The sequence below is a fragment of the Danio rerio genome, chromosome 18 (genome assembly GCF_049306965.1).
Source record: "Danio rerio strain Tuebingen ecotype United States chromosome 18, GRCz12tu, whole genome shotgun sequence".
Taxonomy (NCBI): Eukaryota; Metazoa; Chordata; class Actinopteri; order Cypriniformes; family Danionidae; genus Danio; species Danio rerio.
In genome coordinates this window covers 51,785,386-51,791,385 of record NC_133193.1, presented here as the reverse complement: position 1 = coordinate 51,791,385, position 6,000 = coordinate 51,785,386, and the positions used below count along the sequence as shown (strand labels likewise).

Here is a 6,000-nt window from a genome sequence, read left to right as displayed (position 1 = left end):
ACCCCTCTAAAACCAGCCTGGTCGACCAGCTAAAACCAGCCAACCAGCTTAGGCTGGTTTAAGCTGGATTTTTCAGCAGGGTAAAGTAAAAAAAGATGCTGATGACCATTAAATACTCAGCCATTTTGTGAAAAAGGTAAAGTTTAATATACATAAAAGCAAGCAGAGTGATTATAACCCTGGCTGGCTGGTTTTGGCCACTTCCAGGCTGGTTTTCAGCCATTTCCAGCCTGATTTTAGCTGGGAGATGACCAGCTAAAACTTGACCAGGATGGTCAAGCTGGTTTTAGCTGGTCATCTCCCAGCCTGACCAGCTAAGACCAGGCTGGAAATGGCCAAAACCCCTCTAAAACCAGCCTGGTCAACCAGCTAAAACCAGCCAACCAGCCTATAGACTGGTTTAAGCTGGATTTTTCAGCAGGGAAGCCATTATTTATCATTTTGAAATCAGAAGTTGAACTTTTACTTAAAATCTAGCGAGAATCTGCCAAACAAGAAAGGGGTTGTATTAGCTAACATACTGTATGTAACGTTAAACATTCTCCATGTTGTTTTTCTCTTTATTGTCTTCACCACTGGCTTTAGCAAGTTGTTGTTAATTTTTAATTGTCCAATGATTAAAATTATAAAAAAATACAATGGCCCATACTAATCCTTCAGGCCATAAGCGGATGTGTTCTTCCGAATGAAATTTGGTGTCTTCCCCTTTAAATGCCTCTTCCCGCCATGTTTCAGCGCGTTCTTCAATCTACAGTGACGGTGCAGTAATGGAGGACAAGGTGTGTGCTGTCTGCATCTTCATGCTGTTGTTTTATCAGTACATACAGTTTACAAAGTGTCATAAGGGAGCGATCGATTTTCCATGTGCTGTGACGTTTCCTCTGATGAAAATGTAGGTCTCGTTAAAAGAAAACTGTTTTTTTAGATGCTAGTATACTGTTTTTAAGGATATCTATTTGCTAGTGTGCTCCAAAACAGTGACAAAATCCGAGTTTAGAAGATATAATACCGATATAAACATCTACAGCTCGCAGTTTGTCACTTGATTCCGCCTAAATGATGAAGGATTTCTCATCTAATCTTGGCCTATCAGTTCATATTGCTTGTCCAAGGTTAATATGAGTTGCAATTTGCACAATAAGCATGATATTTGTTATTTTGAAAACCAAAAGAAGCTGTTAGAAGATGCTGTGAATTTTCTTATTCTTGCTGTGAACTTTTACTTTAACATAGATTTTTTAAATTCCACACTTATAGACTTCTTATGCGAAATAGAAAATTCACTTAGATTAATTGCTAATAATAAGAAATGTGCTTCTTTCTTGGGAAAATATGATGAGATCTTTCATGTTACTGGAATTGTCTATTTATTTCACTTTTAAATTTTTGTTTTACTGTACTATTTTTTTTTTATTGCATTAAAATATATTATTCGTATTATTATAATAATATACACTATATTATTATATTATTATGTATTTAATTTTTGGTTCAATGGGATTTAAAGTTTAAACATTTAAAAAGTAGTATATTTTCTGTTAGCAACATGAATCTGAAAACATCAACTTCAGTGAGTGCACACTTGAGTATACACTCACCGGCCACTTTAATAGGTACACCTGTCCAACAGTTTGTAAACGCACATTTTTAATCAGTTAATCACATGGCAGTAGCTCAATGCATTTAGGCATGTAGACATGGTCAAGACGATCTGCTGCAGTTCAAAGCCCAAAGGTACACTTTGGGTCCGTTAGTACCAATTGAGCATGGTGTCAACGCCACAGCCTACCTGAGTATTGCTGCTGACCATGTCCATCCCTTTATGAGCACAGTGTCTCCATCTTCTGATGGCTACTTCCCGCAGGATAACGCACCAAGACATAAAGGGGAATCATCTCAGACTGGTTTCTCAAATGGCCTCCACAGTCTCCAGAGCTCAATCCAATAAAGCAGCTTTGGGATGTGGTGGAACGGGAGATTGGCATCATGGATGTGCAGCCGACAAATCTGCAGCAACTGCGTGATGCTATCATGTCACTATGGAGCACAATCTCTGAGGAATATTTCCAGTAGCTTGTTGAATCTAACTAAGAAGGATTAAGGCAGTTCTGAAGGCAAAAAGGGCTCCAACTGGGAACTAGCAAGGTGTACCTAATAAAGTGGCCAGTGATTGTATTCATTATGCAATAAATAGGTGACCCTTTTTAAAAGGATTCTTTTTTTTTTATTTGCATGAAGCACTTTGTAAACATTCAGGCTATCGAGGTGTGTATCTTTGTCATCAGCCAAACTTTTTCTCTCCGAGTCCTTCTCTATATTCTCCATTATTTTGTTTCTATGTCCGTGCAGACCGAAAGTACATTTGCAATTTGTGTCTATAGGGTTGAGCGGCCGCGTGTGAAGTAGTTTTGGGGCAAACAGAGTAGCTGAAGTGCGTCAGCGGCTCTTCTTCAGCGAGCGGATGGAGAGTCTGAAGAGCCACGCTTTCATCAGCCCTGCAGAATCGGGATACATCGCTCTGTCATACCTGATTGGTCATCCTAGTGTGAGTTACGCAACACACACTCTTACATAATCGAAGAATATCTGTTTATATGACAACCCAAAACAAGGCCAGCGCAATTTATTAACGGGACACCTTTTTCAAGATGTGGGTGTATATTTGTGTGTGTGAGATTGTATTTGTTTTTATATCCCAGTGGGGACTTAAACCTGAATACACACAGTCTCATGAGGACTTAATTGGACAAAATTGTGCTCTATGGGTAAACATGCTATTAAATCTAACAGAATGAAGTATTTTGAACATGTAAAAGAGTAGAGTGTTTGCTGTTGGGGTACAGAATATGGTTTGCGTAATAGAACCATTATTGTGTCTATGAGTGTCCCCACTGGGATATAGGAACAAGTTCCTCTGTGGTGTGTGTACATGTTTTTATATCCTGTTGGGGACTTAAACCTGAATGCACACAGACTCATGGGGACTTGTGTCAATGTGGGGAACAAAATTAAGGGTCTCCATGGGTAAACATACTCATAAATAATACAGAATGATGTATTTTGAACATGTAAAAGTGCAGATTGTTTGCTGTGAGAGTTGGGTTTAGGGGTTGTAGTGGAGTGGGGGGATAAAACATTAGGTTTGCATAATAGAACCATCATTATATCTATAAAAGTCCCCAATAGGATATAGAAACAAGTTCTTTCTGTGTGTGTACATAGCTTTTATATCCTGGTGGGGACTTAAACCTGAATGCACACAGACTTATGGGGACTTGTGTCAATGTTAGGTCCAGAATTAAGGGTCTCCATGGGTAGACGTACGTATAAATCATACAGAATGATGTATTTTGAACATGTAAAAGTGCAGATTGTTTGCTGTGAGGATTGGGTTCAGGGGTTGTGTTGGAGTGGGGGGATAGAACATTAGGTTTGCACAATAGAACCATCATTACACCTATAAAAGTCCCCAATAGGATATAGAAACAAGTTCTTTCTGTGTGTGTACATAGCTTTTATATCCTGGTGGGGACTTTAACCTGGATACACACAGACGTGTGTTACTGTGGGGACCAAAGTTGAGGTCTCCATGGGTAAACATGCTTATAAATCCCACAGAATGAAGTATTTCGAACATGTAAAGCAGTAAATTGTTTGCTGTTGGGGTGCAGAGTATGGTTTGCATGATAGAACCAACCATCATTGCGTCTATGCATTGAGTCCCCAGTACGATTTAGGAAGAAGTCTAAGTGTGTGTGTGTGTGTGTGTGTGTGTGTGTGTGTGTGTGTGTGTGTGTGTGTGTGTGTGTGTGTGTGTGTGTGTGTGTGTGTGTGTGTGTGTGTGTGTGTGTGTGTGTGTGTGTGTGTGTGTGTGTGTGTGTGTGTTTGTGTGTGTGTGTGTGTGTGTGTGTTTGTGTGTGTGTTTGTGTGTGTGTGTTTTTGTGTGTGTTTGTGTGTGTGTGTGTGTGTGTGTGTTTGTGTGTGTGTGTTTTTGTGTGTGTTTGTGTGTGTGTGTGTGTGTGTGTGTTTGTGTGTGTGTGTTTGTGTGTGTTTGTGTGTGTGTGTGTGTGTTTGTGTGTGTGTGTGTGTGTGTGTGTGTGTGTGTGTGTGTGTGTGTGTGTGGAAAATGCCTCGATCTAGAAGTGTTTTTCATCAGTAATGCTGGAACGTGAAGGATTTTGTCTTTGAATCTCAAACCAGTCTACGCGGTGTTCATTTTTGCATATAGATTCCGGTGTGAACAGCATGTTTGTATGAAATTAAAATCGGCATGTGTCTGTTCCAGCTAATCAGAGTATCTGCCTTGCATGAAAAGCATATGCAAATGCAAAACAGAGCAAGCCGAGCGGTTGCTCTTAAATCATTTTTCTCCTGCATTTCAAAGCTGCTGCATCATCATCATCATCACGACGGCTCAGGGGTTTTGGCTGAGATGCTCAAAGATCCGCTGCTTTTTTATTTGATATAATGCAAACTCGTCTCTCTTTACGCACTTGAACTGTTTTGGTGTGCCAAAAGATCTGTTGCTTTTCTCTTTACTGACAAGCGTTTGATTTTGTGGAGCAGAGATAATGTTGTGTATCCGAGTGCTGCATTGTGCTCGCTGCACCCACACTCTCTAAAACGCCGAGCCAAACCTGAACTGCTCTTTATTCCCCCCCCAAGTGATGAACCTTCCCACACACTGTATGATCACGCAGGTAAGAACACACCAGTTTTGGTGAAGTGGTAGATATTGGGTTTCTCTTTTTGTTCACAATATACTATTATAAAAAGGAGACTGTTTGGGTGTCTAAAGATAGCTATATCTGACACACGAGTGTGAGAACTGGGTAATGTCTGATTTTAAGGTCAGGTTAGTTGATCATGCGCTTGCATATTTTTTTTGTAAGGTCGCTGGTTCGAGTCCCTGCTGGGTCATTTGGCATTTGTGTGTGGAGTTTGCATGTTCTCCCCGTGTTGGCGTGGGTTTCCTCCAGGTGCTTGGGTTTCCCACACACTCCAAACGCATGCGCTATATGGATTAGATGAACTTAATTGGCTGTGTGTGTGTGAATGCGAGAGTGTATGGGTGTTTCTCAGTACTGGGGTCCGTTCTTCGTACCTCGCTTAAATGATCTAAGATGATTTGGCAGATCCTGGATCTGTTAATCTTGATAACTGATCTCTCGCTAATTTGGTTCTTCAAACAAGTTCGCGAATCAGATTAGAATGTCTGGATGAACTGATCTGAGATCGCTGCGTGTGTTGTGAAGGACAGATCTATCGATCCTCGAAATCATGATCAGCAATGCAGCGATTGGCTGACGGCACAGCAGCGTAATGACATCATCTGATTAATATTCAATTATCCATGTGAGCAAAATTACGTCAAATTATCAGTAAACGGCTTGTCAAATATGACACGCAATAACTTTACACATTTGTTGTGAGCTGCAGGCTTTACACTTTCATGTGTCGAGAGTATTCATCATGTATTTCAATGCAAATCAGTGTATTTAGTTCCACATTTAGAAAATATTTTCTTTATTATTGTAGCCGTTTTTTAATCGGTGTAACTGGATGTTTACAAAAGCATTTTGATATTGGTAAAGGCGTCTGTAATTTTTGTGAAGCATAATCACTGGCATATTAACTGTCAAAACATGTTTATGACTGCATAAATGTATTATTTCTTTTTCAAAAAGTCACATATTCTGCATTTCTATTATACTCAATTTGTACTAAAGCGATCTAAAAAGTTCATATCAATAAGTTTTCTCTTTGCACCACCAGGTGGCAGTCTTGGTACTTTCATTTGGAGGGTGCAGATTGCATAAGTTTTATTAATATATATATATATATATATATATATATATATATATATATATATATATATATATATATATATATATATATAAAAAACTTTATTTATTTCATTAATAACTGTAACTTTATATATATATATATATATATATATATATATATATATATATATATATATATATATATATATATATA

The 6,000-nt window shown here is 38.8% G+C and overlaps 1 protein-coding gene across 4 annotated transcripts in view; it reads left to right on the top strand.

The window, feature by feature from the left end:
• Window positions 1–736: 736 nt before the first annotated feature.
• The window catches only part of kcnj1a.1 (potassium inwardly rectifying channel subfamily J member 1a, tandem duplicate 1), a 146,519-nt gene continuing 141,255 nt past the window's right edge, over window positions 737–6,000 (top strand). For 2 of the 4 annotated variants that reach the window (XM_073928934.1, XM_073928936.1), the window contains exons 1-2: window positions 737–779; window positions 2,382–2,545. The gene's annotated coding sequence lies outside the window, so the exon portion shown is untranslated. Of the gene's footprint in view, window positions 893–2,381; window positions 2,546–6,000 lie in introns of all 4 variants that reach the window. The other 2 variants (XM_073928935.1, XM_073928937.1) reach the window with 1 other exon arrangement.